This window comes from Hemiscyllium ocellatum, chromosome 30 (assembly GCF_020745735.1).
Source record: "Hemiscyllium ocellatum isolate sHemOce1 chromosome 30, sHemOce1.pat.X.cur, whole genome shotgun sequence".
Lineage (NCBI taxonomy): Eukaryota > Metazoa > Chordata > Chondrichthyes > Orectolobiformes > Hemiscylliidae > Hemiscyllium > Hemiscyllium ocellatum.
In genome coordinates, this window is record NC_083430.1 from 22,840,074 (window position 1) to 22,854,614 (window position 14,541).

General features: G+C 41.1%; 1 long non-coding RNA gene across 3 annotated transcripts; it reads right to left on the reverse strand.

Moving 5' to 3' along the window:
* Positions 1–4,443: 4,443 nt before the first annotated feature.
* On the reverse strand, positions 4,444–8,742 carry LOC132830077 (uncharacterized). 3 transcript variants are annotated; one of them, XR_009646315.1, is made up of 5 exons: positions 8,660–8,742; positions 7,895–8,067; positions 7,251–7,403; positions 6,470–6,631; positions 4,444–5,144 (listed from the first exon to the last, which is right to left on the reverse strand). It is a non-coding gene; the product is annotated as an uncharacterized LOC132830077 (long non-coding RNA). The 3 variants fall into 3 exon arrangements; XR_009646316.1 differs by having other exon boundaries at positions 8,673–8,740; XR_009646314.1 differs by having other exon boundaries at positions 8,625–8,704.
* Positions 8,743–14,541: the final 5,799 nt, after the last annotated feature.

A 14,541-nucleotide genomic window follows, 5' to 3' on the forward strand; every position in this document is an offset into this window, starting at 1 on the left:
CCCTGGTGGTGGGGTCCGTTTGGAAGTGAGGGAAATGTTGGTGGATGATGCAATTTATGCGGAGGTTGGTGGGGTGTAAGGTGAGGACCAGGGGTGGTTCTGTCCTTGTTGCATTTCGAGGGTTGTGGTTCGAGGGTGGAGGTGCGGGACATGGATGAGATACGTTTGAGGGCATCTTCAACCATGTGGGAGGGACAGAGCCTCCCTGGGCCTCACCTTCCAGGAATTGCAAAACCTGCACCCATATAGGTCCTGGGCCTTCTCTACCGCCACTCCCTCACCGCCCGACGACTGGAGGAAGAAAGCCTCATTTTCTGTTTCGGGACCCTTCAACCACAGGGCATCAATGTTGACTTCACCACTTTCCTCATTTCCCCTCCCCCAACTTTACTCCAGTTCCAATCTTCCAGCTCAACACCATCCTCATGGCCTGTTCCACCTGTCAATCTTCCTTTCCACTTCTCCACCCCACCCTCCTCTCTGACCTATCGCCTTTACCCCCACTTCCATCCACGTATTACACGCTCAGCTACCTTCTCCCCAGCCCCACCCCACTCCCATTTATCTCTCCACACCCGAGGCACCCAGCCTCCATTCCTGATGAAGGGCTTTTGCCCAAAATGTTGATTTTCCTGCTCCTTGGATGCTGCCTGATCTGCTGTGCTTTTCCAGGACCACTCTAATCTTGACTCAAACTCACCCTTGCTAACTGTAAACTTAGGAATCCATTTTGGTGAATGACACTTCATGTATTGAAATTAATGTCTTCTTAATCTTTCCTCAATGTAAGTCATCTGGATTAATGCAAGATAATGCATTTTGGCACAACAGACAATGGCAGGGCTTACACAATTCATAGTAGGGCTTTGGGTGGTGCTGTAGAACAGAGGGACCTAAGGGTACAGGTACCTCATTCTTTGAAGCTGGTGTCACATATAGACAGGGTTGTTAAAAAGGCATTTAGCATACTTTCCTTCATTGTTCAGTCCTTTGAGTACAGAAGCTGGGAAGTCATGTTGAGGCTGTATGGGACATTGGTGAGGTTTCTTCTGGAGTACTGTGTCCACTTCTGGTCACTCAGTTATCAGAAGGATATTATTAAGTTAGAGAGGGTTCAGAAGAGATTATGAGAATGTTGCTGAATATGGAAGATTTGAGTAATAAAGAAAGACTGGAGAGACTGGAGCTTTTTTTCATTGGAACCTAAGAGGTTGGGAGGTGATCTTATAGAGGTTTGTAAAACCATGAGGGTATTGATGGGGTTAATGGTAGGTGTCTTTTCCCAGGATGGGGGAAATTCAAGATTGGGGGACATATTTTTAAGGCCAGAGGAGAGAGATTTGAAAAAGGTACGAGGAGCAAATTGTTTACACAGAGGGTGATTCGCATGTGGATGGAACTTCCCGAGAATGTGGTGACTGTTGGCACATTTAAAAGGCACTCAGCTAAGTATATGAATAAGAAATAGTGGGGGTATGAGCCAGGAGCAGGCAGGTAAAACTAGTTTAGTTTGGGGCAATGTTTGAAATGGTCTGGTCAGACTAAAGGGTCTGCTTCTGTGCTGTATGACTCTATGACTCTCTCTCTCACAAAGCTTTTAGTTTAAACTAGCCTTTCAATAACCCAGATTGCTCCCTCATTCTCTTTGAATCCACTTTTTTAAACATTAAACAAGTGGCACTTGAACCTATGTCCCTCAGAACATTAGTCTGTGGCTCCTGGATTATGAGCCAAAGGACATTTCCACTGCATCGCCATCTCAGAATCTCTCTTACTGGTATGTTTTATTGCTCTGGATCAACATCACTTCTCATCAACATAGAACTTGGTAGGAGATTTTTCTCAAAATCTGTTGTGCCCCTTGATTCCACTGAGGCCTCATCCCTCTCGACCTTCAGACATGGCCATTTGCTATATACTCAAGTAGTGTGTTTGCCACCAAAGCTGCTAGCAGCAGGTGTGACATTGATGTATGAGATGATAGTGTGCGCCTAAAACAACCTGGCAGAAGCATGCAAACCTTGATCTCCAAAGTAGAGTAAAAGTGCTGAATTGTTGTTTAATTTGGTCCAAGAGCGAGCATGAAGATGTATTGAGCCTGGTGGCTTGCTGATGTTGACTAATGTGGACAGTCAAGAAAGTTGGTGGGCATTGAGCATGCACGGACATGGTATCGATGACAGAGTTGGATGATAGACGGGACAATCTTTGAGCTGCAGCCACCAAGTACCTGCTGGGACCAACATCAGAAATTTGCGAGTCTAGTTTCTCAGGGAAAGAGAGGACAATTGGAAGTGGTGTACAAATAAGGTGAGTCAGTATTAACTAGATGGAAGTATATGGAAATATGATGGTCATCTTTCCATATATTCTGAAGTTGCCACAAAAAGGGGAGATTCCATTGGATTCACTATATTTTCCCAGACTTGCCAGTTTCCACATCCTCAAGGAAGTGAAAATTCCACTCATGAATTGGCAGAAAATCTACCTGAGTATTAAAACAATTGTAATATTTCCAAATCTATGTATAAGAGGAGTAATCGAACTTAGGAAAATTTGCATAAAACTGAAACTCAGAGAAATCTACCACAACTCCAGTTTAATGATCCAGAAAAATAGTTGTGAATGTTTTGTGACATAAACTTTTGGATGAAGCTGCATGCTGTTGAACCTGATGTTGGAGTTTGAGTCAAACTGCTGCATTGAATCCTCCACACTGTGGTATAATCCCAATAAATGTTGTTATTGGACAAAACAGATCCCAGACTCTGGAAATCTGATTTGATAGATCATGGTTGCTTTTATTTTGCAAAGTCTTTCACTGAAACACAAGCATGCAGTGTTATAGGTTTTGTTTTAACAGTAAGACGGAGGTGTATCACACTCAAAAGAAATTAAGATAAATCAAGCTATTTCAAATTTTTAACAATTCATTCATGCAACGTGGACATTGCTGTCTGGGCCAGCATGTATGACTTCCTTAGATAGTCTTGAGAACATCGAGGTAAGCTGCCTTCTTGAACCTGCTGCAGTCCATTAAGTGTAGGTGGCTCCTCAATGCCTTTGGAGGGGTGGGGGAAGGGGGATGCGGGGGGGGCGGGGGAGTTGCAGACTTTTGGCCCAGTGACTGGTCTAGGAAGGTACTGTCTATGGATCCTTGATGAATTTCTGCAGTGCACTGTGTGGATGGTACATGGTGTGAGCTGGAAAATATTTGGCTGGCTCCCATTCATTGGGCTGAAGGGCCTTTCTCTGTGTGTGGACCATGAGGTTTACATTTGCTATTATTCTAAGTGAATACTATAAAAAGCAATATTGCTAAAAAAAATGTAAACTTTAAAGAACCTGTGTGTGAAACCATGACCTCCAATTTCTTGCAATACCTTAAATATTACCTGACGCATATCGGAGTAGCTTGTCAACTTGAACTTCAATTGATCTCAATAGGAACAGCTTCACACTCATTACAGTGCAGAATAAAGATAGTAAACTGAAAGGACTTGCTGGGTTATAATACTCAATGGGTTTAGCACACTCAACTCTGGTATTTGGGATTAAGATTTGGCATTTTCTTGGTTACAGAATAACATTAAAAATTCTAACCATGAGTGAGCTGGAAGACATCGGATATAAATATTTACTTGAGGCCTAAGTGAACAAAAGGCTATAAAGTAATAAGAAGCATTGTTTTAATTAGTGAAATACTCTTTCATATTTCTACTCCCACTGTACAGCAGTTAAACGCTGCAATGAGTTGCTTGCATCTACTGGAAAAAATGCTGTAAAAATGAAGCCTCCAAATGGTAAAATTTCTGAATGGAAGCGGCAATGAGGGTTAAAATTGTTTGTCAAGTAGAATGCAGTAACCACAGTTCGCACTTATACAGCATCTTTTAATGTTGGAAAACATCGCATAGAGTTTCATTGAGGTGTCATCAGAGCCAAAGAAAGAAATTTTAAGAGGGGCGTCCAAGGTCTTGGTCAGCATGCTGGGTTCAAAGGGAAAAACAAATCCCAAAACAAGTGCGATGTTAATTATCATTTGGTAGATCTTTAGCTCCACAAGTAGACTAAGATTTGATTATTGTGATATTAAGTGTAACACCATCTCAGATTTTATTTTGTAGAGGCAATGCATACTTTTACCACCTTAAATCATTCTGACATATCACAAATACTGAGTTTCCAAGACTTGTGTGTCAGCCATGAGATATGCATTTTGAGATGCATGCTTCATTTGTCAAATATCCCTGCATCTCAAGAAAAATATGCTTTTCATATGAGACTCTTGAAAGTCCAGTTATATACCCACCTGTTACAAAAATACAATTGGAAGTTTGGGGATATATGACAAAAAGATCATCAATGACTGGTATTTTTATAACACCTTTAATGTAACAAACCATCCCAAATGGCTTCACAAGAGCATGATCAGACCCCATTTGATACATAAGAGGAGATATTGCGACAAATGGATCTTGTAACATTTTGAAGATAACCTTAAAATGCCCTAGGAGAAAGTGAGGACTGCAGATGCTGGAGTCAGAGTTGAAAAATGTGGTGCTGGAAAATCACAGCAGGCCAGGCAGCATCCGAGGAGCAGGAGAATCGACGTTTCGGGCATAAGCCTTACTCCAGACAGACAAATTTCATTCTTGCAGTGAACTGCAGTGGCACTGGTATTACATTCAGCATGACGCCGTCAGCATCACAGACACTTGTCATTTCTATTTAATGTAGGCATCAATCTGAATGTTTGCATTTACTCTATGACCAGCTATAGAACGACAACATCTGAAGGTTTTTTAATCCACTTCTAATTGAGAAAATAGCTAACAGGGCATCAAAATAGCAGAAAGAGAATAGAAACATCCATACTAAAATTAAAAATATTTCAAAGTTATTCATTTATAGTCAGCAGAAAATATTTCATTGCTTATTACCTTCTTATAGGATATGATTATTTCAGTCCTTCATCTAATAGATAAATCCTCACTAATTCCTTCTAAGTATCTACTTTAAAACAGCTCATGGGCTTTAGGGCTCATCTTCAGAATCCTGAAAAACTGCTTTTGCTGCATAACCACCCAAGGCACCGACACTTCCTACGGCAGCAGCACCAGCAGTCGAGATTCCAGCAGCTCCTGTATGGGTTAACAAAAGATCATTACATTAATCTTTGCCATGTTTAATATATATCAATATCACTGCCTCCCTCCCCACACTGATCATTCTGTGCTATGAACCATTCTGCCCAGGGAGGCATTACATTCCAGGTCTCCGATCTTGATCGTGTAAAAGCTGTTGAACAGTTGATATAAATTGGTTCTCCACCGATTCAAAAAGAACAAGTAAATGGGTGCAAAACTGTTCATCTGTCATTTTACACTACACAGTTCTAGAAGTTATTTCAAAATATAAATGATAGAGGACATCTTTTTCTAATTGCTTCATTGGTAAGTTTCACTCCAACATAAATATTGGGGTTTTATTATTTAGATACCCATTTGGGCCACATTCAGTAATGCATTCAGCAAATATAATCTCCCTCTGCTCTCAGGAAGACTGATAGCGTTGTGTTTGAAAAATCACAGAACCGTGACTCAATTCAAAAATCTTTTCTTCATGTACATTTGGAGAGGAATTAAAGCTTTATTTAAAAAACACTTCTTGAATGTGGGCACTGCTGTCTGGCCAGCATTTTTTGCCCGTCCCTAGTTGCCCTTGAGAAGGTTTTCTTGAACCAGTACAGTGCCTAGTGCTCTAGGTAGCCCCACAATGCCCTACAGGAAGGAATTCCAGGATTTTGACCCAGCAACATTGAAGGAATGGTGACATATTTCCAAATCAGGATGGTGAGTGGTTTGGAGTGGAATTTGCAGGGGGTAGCGTTCCCATATACCTGCTGACCTTGTCCTTCTGACTGGAAGTTGTCATGGGTTTGGAAGGTGTTGTCTAAGGATCTTTGACAAATTTCTGCAGTGCATCTTGTTGCTACGATGTGTCACTGGTGTCAGAGAGCGTGGATGCTTGTGGATATTGTGTCAACCAAGTAGGCTGCTTTGTCCTGCATAGTGTCATAAGTTCTTGAGTCTTGTTGGAATTGCACCCATCTAGGCAAGTATTTTATCACACTCTTGACTTGGTGGACAGACTTTGGGAGTCAGGAGGTGAGTTTGTTACTGCTCTGACCTGCTCTTTTAGCCACTGTGTTCACATGGCAAGTCCAGTTGAGTTTCTTGTCAACAGTAACTCTGAGGATATTGATAGTGGGGAATTCAGTGTTAGTAACACTATTGAATGTCAAGGGGTGGTGTTTGGATTGTGTCTTTTTGGGGATGGTCATTGGCTGGCATTTCTGTGGCATAAAATGTTACTTGCTACTTGGTCAGCCAAGCTGCTGAACCAGTGATTATATTAACATCAATCTTTATAACTATTCAATTAAACAAAAAGTATGAAATCATACCAATAGACTGGAGAGTTGCTACAATGCCGCCTGCTGCTACCCCTCCTCCATTAGCCACTGCTGCCGCAGACATCATTTGTGCTCCGATGGATCCAGCTGCTATTCCAGCACCAGTAAATCCAGCTGCAGCAACAACAACAGGGGCAGCAACTAATGCAGCAACTGTAACATAGAACAATCAAGCCAGTTGATAACACATCACTGCTTCAATAAATCCAGCAAAGAGATTTCCCATGTTCAATGTATTTTGCAGCCATTCAGAAAGAATAAAGACAGCCCTTTGTGTAACCGCAGCATAACGCCACAACAGCAATAGCTTTTAAAGGACTCAACATCATGTCACATGTTTGCATTTTCAAATACCATCAGCGAACAAGGCTATCCCATCGATTATTTTAGAATAGAATCATAATAAAGATAGAACACAGAAAGCTTTCTAGCCATCATGCTATCACTTTGAAAGAACAGTCCACTTGGTCCCTCATTCTCTTATAATGCCCATAGTCTGTAAGAACCTATTCATCTCACTTCTAACAATATATCTGGAGTCAGCTTCCACACTTTTTCAGGTTCCACGTTCCAGATTCAAATGTTACAAATGTAACACCATCTCTCCTCATCTCTGTGATCTTTTCCAATTATGCTCTATCAATGATTCCCAGTTATTTTGCTGTAACTACCCTCTATGTGTTTTGAGAGATGTATTGCCTAATTATCTTATCAACTTGCTCGGTCTCCTTCATGAATTTGAATATGCCAACATCAAAGTTTCTCCACTCACAGTCTCGGTTTAGCTTGACAATTTCGTGTTAGTGTTATGTTGAAGATGTGCTGAGTTGTCAGCGGTGCGATTTTTAAAATTCGCTCATGGGATGAGGGTGTCTTTATTGTCCGTCCCTAGTTGCCCTTGAGAAGTTGATACTGCTGCCGTGAACTGCAGAGGAGACAGAAATCAAGGTGCCCACCATTTGTTGGCATTAAATGAAGAACAGCATGCTTTTCGGGGCAAACATTCAAGAAACATCACTGAAAACAACATTATCTACTCTTGTGGAATCTTCCCATGCCCAGACTGGTTCCCCACATAACAGCAGTGAGTAGATACAAATTCAACTATTTGGGAAGCATCTTTGGATATTCTGAGAAGCTGTTAAGGGAGAGTATGAAAGCAGGTTGTTTCTTTACCTCATCTTCCGCCTGGGAACCCTCCAACCACAAGGTATGAATTCAGATTTCTCCAGTTTCCTCATTTCCTCTCCCCCCACCTTGTCTCAGTCGGTTCCCTCAACTCAGCACCGCCCTCCTAACCTGCAATCCTCTTCCTGACCTCTCCGCCCCCACCCCACTCCGGCCTATCACCCTCACCTTGACCTCCTTCCACCTATCCCACCTCCATCGCCCCTCCCCCTAGTCCCTCCTCCCTACCTTTTATCTTAGCCTGCTTGGCTCTCTCTCTTATCCTGATGAAGGGCTTATGCTCGAAACGTCGAATTCTGTATTCCTGAGATGCTGCCTGGCCTGCTGTGCTTTGACCAGCAACACATTTGCAGCTGTTTCTTTACCCGCTCCTCCTGCAATCCAGGCAGGTGTTGACCAATCTGTAAATACATGGAGAAAAAACAAACTTTACAAATGCTTTAAAAAGTAAGAAATGCTATAATTTGATATCTGTAATGAAGTAAAACAGTCCAGTTAAATACCAAACATCACTTTATCAGTTTGTGCATTGCACAGACATATTCTTCTCAGTGTGAGGACTAAGAATGTCAGGGGTATATTAACATTCAAAACTACAAGCTCAAAACCCAGATATATGGCACTGCTTCCACAGTGTGCAATGTCCATTAAATAGTCACTTGTTCCAAAGCAAGGAGCTCAGCTTTCCCTATCGTAAACCTGATTGGACAGAAAAAGAATAACTTTGAACTTGTTTGAGACTCAATGCTGGATAATAACAGCATGGTCTTCTCCACTTGGGGAGCTTTCATTGATGAGGTGAGGTGATGGGGGGTTTGGGAGGTGGTGTTCAGGATTGCAGACAGACCCCCATAGAGTGTATTCAATGCAGGATTAAGGTACTTTGTTTACCAAGTGTCAGGCTACCCATATCGAGTTCTCATACAGCTGGGGGCAGTGTTAAAGTAAGTTTACTAACTTCATGAAAACGAGTCACTCAAACTGAACTAGCACCTCTGTTTCTCACTTGCCAGATGATGCCAGAAATGCTGAAAGAAAATGACCCATTGCAGCATTTTTCTTCAAATCATGTCCACTCAGCCACCAACATCCACAAATCTATAAAGCATGTTTTGCGGAAAACAGAAAATGCTGAAAGCTTTTCCGGCATTTCCTGTTTTTAGCAAAACAGACTTTCTGGATTGGTGGATGTTGGTGGCTGAGCAGACGTGAGTTGAAGAAAAATGCTGCAATGGGTCATTTTCTCTCTGAACCATGAGAATAAAGATAACTGGAATGTCCAAATGTCACTATCCCAGTGCAGTAGACAATTCTGGGAAAAAAGAAAGTGAGAAAGTACTCCATATCCTCAGCCCTGCTTACTCTCCATTACAGATGGAAAAGACCGATTGTTTAAGGAAAAGCAAGGTGTCCTTCTCCACAATATAAATAATAACATTAGCTTTCTGGACTACACTGAGCCCCACAGCCGCAGACAGTAATGTAGTAAATGTATCTGACCGATAGGGTGGGGATAGGTGGGGGGAATAAAATCAGGATTGTATGACTTACTTGATGATGAACTAGTACCTGAAAAAGGATGTAATTAATAACAGGATGAGAACATTTTGTGTTTCTTAAATAGCTTTGTTTCACTCACACAGTCTGATTTCATATTTTGCTATATTGAGTCCAAAAATGCTTTCTTGTATTTATATAGCATCTTATTACATCTTCAGAATGACCCAAAGTACTTTGCAAACAGTGGATTACTTTGTAATTGCAACAATATTTGTGTAGCTTTCAGTTTAATGGACCAGAGTTTCCAAGGAGTGGAAATAACAAAAAAAGAAACTGGGCATTTCTGACAGGATACCACTGTTATGTTCTGGAATTTAAAAGGTGCAAAATCACAGAGAGACCCCTTGTCAACCCCTGTTGAATGTTAAGTACTTAAATATATGGTTTGGATGTCAGATGGGTAGTGGGTAGGGTGCCAGGTAGCCAGTGTTCTAGTAGATACAGTACCAAGTATGTATGTGTGGAAGATGCCATGATGGTAGGATAGCAAGTGGGTGTAGACTGAGAGTGATCTAGTATTCAGATAAGGGTTGAGAGTTTCCTGCTGCAGTGAGGGGGTAGGAGAGGGGTATGTATCTGGTCCAGGAAGCAATTGGGTCTAACAGCAGGGCAAGGGAGGGTAGTGTACAGGCAGATCATGTCCAAAGCAGGGGAACAGTGGGTGGTGGGTCAGGGAAGGTGCACAGTAATCCATGGATCAGAGGAAGCAGCAGCAAGAAGGTCCAGTCCAGGTAATAGGCATTTAGATGCTAGGGAAGGCAAAGCAGGTCCATATTGGGGTTAACGGGTGAGCTGGTGGAGTGAGGGTGTCTGATGTTTAGGGGTGAGAGGGTAATGTCAGTTCAGAATTTATGGGTCCACAGGAAGTGAAATGGGGAGTATTAGGTAATTATGGAGTCAGCTGAATACTGACATAAGAGTTAGACTAGGTATTTAATAGTCTAACATTTCGAAGTAATTATTTACTCAACTTAATCAGACTTGATTTCTGACTTCAGTAGATACTTTTAAGAGGTTCTAAGCATCAAGGAGTTGTGTGTTAGAAAATTTGATTTCTTATGCTAGTCCTTTAGAGTTTGCTACTATGGGGATTCTACAGAGGCCTGATGCACAACTCCAACTGTACTAGAAATGTGACTGTCATGTCACTGGAAAATACAGATGAATATACAGAGTGAAAGGGATGTCTCTCCATTCTGACACATCATGATAAAATGAATAAGTTGCATTTTAAAGCAATACACTGTCTCCGATGTGTTTAATCAGGATTACCTGTCTCATCTGATGATGAGCTTGAAACTGTAAGAGATATAATTAATAACAGTATGAGAATATTTTCTTTTTCTTTACATCTTTAAAAAAAATGATACACATACACAGTATCATATCATAGTCAGAGAATACAACTGTACATTTATATAGCATCTCATCATATCTTCAGAATGACACAAAGCATTTTGCAACCAATGAATTACATTGTAAATGTACAGAAATTTATAGAAATATGTGAGACATTCAGGAAAACGGGCTAGATTTTTTTTAAGGTGTTCTCTTGTCGTGCAGAACTGATGAAAAAAGGCAAACCATGGCCACTTTTCACAGACAGTAGCTGATACACTCTGAAATTTGACAGTCGAGAATCAAAGATAGCCACTGACAGCTGCCATCAAATGTTAAGTACTTCAGGTAAGTGTGAGTTTAGGATGTCATATATGGGTAGTGGGTAGGGTGACCAAGTAGTTTGGTTGACAGAGGGATAAGGTGCCAAGTAACGAGGGTTAAGACATCAGATGAGTAAGGAGTGGGGTGCTAGTGGTTGGTTTGCCAAGCAGGTATGGCATAGGATTCAAAATGGGTAAATGCCAAGTAAGTAATGCAGTGCTTAAGGTAGGTAGAGGTGATTTGCTCCATGAAGGGCTGGAGAGGGCAATTATTTGATTGCAGAAATGGTCAGGTCTAGCAGTAGAGAGTCTAGTCATAAGTGGTGGGTGGGGCAGTAGGTAGCAGCACGGGCATATCCTATCCAGAGTCGGGTAGGAGCTATTAGTGGGTCTACAGAGGGGGAAGGGTGATGAAGTTGTAGGTCTGGAGCAAGGAAAGGGCGGCCACTGGTCCAGAGTGGGAGAAGGGCTGAGCAGGCCCCGAGCATGGCAGGGCTGGTGGATTCTGGTGAGAGAGGATGATGGCAGAGTCTGAGCATTATTGTGTAGAAGTATAGTTAGGGGTTGGCGAGCTAATTAATGGGTCCATTGAATGTCTACTCAGGAATGAGACCAGGATAAATGAGAATAGTCTAACTTTTTCCGAGTAATTATTTACATAACTCCATTTGAATACCCTAGATTATTTGGTTCAAATTGATACATTTGAGAGAGGAACTGTCCAGTGAAAAGTTTAACTTCCTGAGCAGTTCCTTTGGAATCTGCAATGATCAGGATTCTGCAGGGTCCGCATGTGCAATTCTGATCAACAGTGGAATAATAACTGTCTAAACATTAGCAAGGTGGAGGAGTCTCCACTATAAACTTTGTGTAATCTCACAATAAATACAAATAAAATACATTTTAAAGTATATTATTGTATCATCTCTTATGTATTGAATCATTGAAAATCCCAAAAGGAATGATCTGTGATTTCCTCTGTACTTTGTAATTGTATCGATGAAGCAACTGTGTTCTAATTCTATGCTTTTCAAAGTAGCATGAGAAAACTTTGATAGTGCATTTCATTCTTTGCTTTCCAATTCCCAGTTAATCATGTGTCTTGTCAATTATTTCTGCCTGCTGCCTACCCCTCAAACAATATGCCGTTCTAAGTTGATCACGCTGATAAATTCTGAACTTTCTGTTCTCATAACATCTGAGTCAAATGGTAGAAATTCTAAATGAACTTTTTTCAATGGCAATTCAGCTTTAACAATTCTTTCTTGACAGTCAAGAGTGTTTCTTTCTCCTCACTTTCTGATGACTGAGAATTCTCCTTTCCATCACAGTCACATTTGGACAGGATCGTGGTGAAAGTGGTGTTTGGTACACTTGCTTTCATTGAAGTTGGAATGCTATGATGAGGCTGTACAAGACATTGGTGAGAACAATTTTAAAATACTGCATTCAATTCTGATTGACCTGCAGTGGGAAGATTGTTGTTAAACTTGAAAGGGTACAGAAAAAACTTTAGAAGGATATTGCCTGGGCTGGAAAGTTTGAGTCATAAGGAAAGGCTGGATTGGCTAGTGGTTTTCTCCTCTTGAGTGTAGGAGGTTGAGGAATGACCTTATAGAGGTTTATAAAAACATGAGGGGCGTGGACAAAATGACTTTTTCCCAGGAAAGGAGTGTCCAAAAATAAAAGGCCAGAGGTTTAAGGTGAGAGGGGCAAAATTTAAAAGGGACCTGAGGGCTAACCTTTCCACACAAAAAGGGTGGATGACATATGGAATGAGCTGACAGTGGAAGTGTTGGAGGCGGATAAAATTGCAACATTTAAAAGACATTTGGATAGGTACATGAATAGGAAAGATTTACATAGATATGGACCAAATGCAAGCAAATGGGACGAGCAAAGTTTGGCATCCCTGCTCAACTTGAATGTGTTGGATGGAAGGGTCTGTTACTGTGCTATATGAGTCTATGACTCAATCCATTATCCTGTTAGCATTATTACGGACTCATCCATTGGACTTCTCTTTCTCTAACTTGGATCTTTGAACTAATTACCAAAGAAATTCCACCCTTACTCCACTCTGTTCCAAATGTGCGACTGATGTACGGTTCTCTCCTCATCATGTCGACGATGTGGGATGCCTGGAATCAAAGCAAGAAACTAACGCCATCTTTACTTCCTTCTTTAGCATTCTGACATCCAAAGTTTAAGTTATCTCCTCAGAATTTATAAACTTCTTTGCTCAACCGATTCTCAAATAATTGAAGGGCATTATTGCTCACTAGTTTCCGAGCAATAAGTTATTTTTCTTTTTGAAAAGTATAATTCAATAAGATTGTAGAATAGTCAGGCATAACAGTGGAACTATTAAAAATCTGTCAGTATATTCACATAAATCTACTGCTCACCTGTGTTGAAAGAAGCAGACAAGATCAATGCGCTGTAAATCAGATGAAGCATATTTCCTTGATTTTCAAGGGTGAATAATGAAAGAAATGCAGGTTCTAGTAACAGCTGGAGCACAACGGTTTTCCTGCAAAGTTTAACACAAGATGTAATCTCAATTTGAAGGCTACAAACAAAATCCTGACTCTGCCATCCTACTTTATTGGTCACAAATGTAGAATAAAATGTGGAGTTGGTTCAAATGGTTTTCAGAATTTTCCAACAGTTATCTTAAGTAACTTGTAGATAGGAGGGAGCCAATGGCTGTCGGCTTACTGGACTTTTTAGAAGGCTTTCAATAAGGTTCCACATGAAATAGGAGCATGTAAAGTGAAAGCACATGGGATTGATTGTGCTGGCATGGATAGAGAATTGGTTAGCAGACAGAAAACAAAGAATAGGAATAAACTGATCTTTTTCTGATTAGTAGTGACTAGCGGGGTACCGCAGAGATCAGTGATTGGGGCCCATCTATCTGCAAGATATTTTAATGTTTAGATGAGAGAATTAAATGCAATATCTCCAAGTTTGCAGATTACAACTTATGTTGTAAGGTAAATTGTGAGAAGCATGCAGAGATGTTTCAGTGTGATTTAGACAACTTGTGGAGGAGTGCAAATGCAATGCAAATGAAGTGGATAAATGTGAGGTTATTCACTCTGGTATCATAAACAGGAAGGCAGATTATTGTCTGAACAGCGACAGATCGGGAAAGTGAAAGGAACAATGAAACCTGGAAGTGCTTGTAAACCAGTCACTGAAGGTAAGCATACAGATGCAACAGATAGTGAAGGAGGCTAATGGTATGTTGGCCATCACAGTGAGAGGAATACTAGCATAGGGGCAAGGATTTAGAACATAGAAGGATACAGCGCAGTACAGGCCCTTCGGCCCTCGATGTTGCGCCGACCGAGTCCTACCTAACCTATACTAGCCCAATAACTTCTAAATGCCTATCCAATGCCCGCTTAAATGAACATAAAGAAGGAGAGTTCACCACTGATACGGGCAGGGCATTCCATGAACTCACAACCCGCTGTGTGAAGAATCTACCCCTAACATCTGTCCTATACCTACCACCCCTTAATTTAAAGCTATGTCCCCTAGTAACACCTGACTCCATTAGCGGTAAAAGGTTCTTAGTATCTACCCTATCTAAACCCCTAATCATCTTATACACTTCTATCAGATCTCCCCTAAACCTTCTCT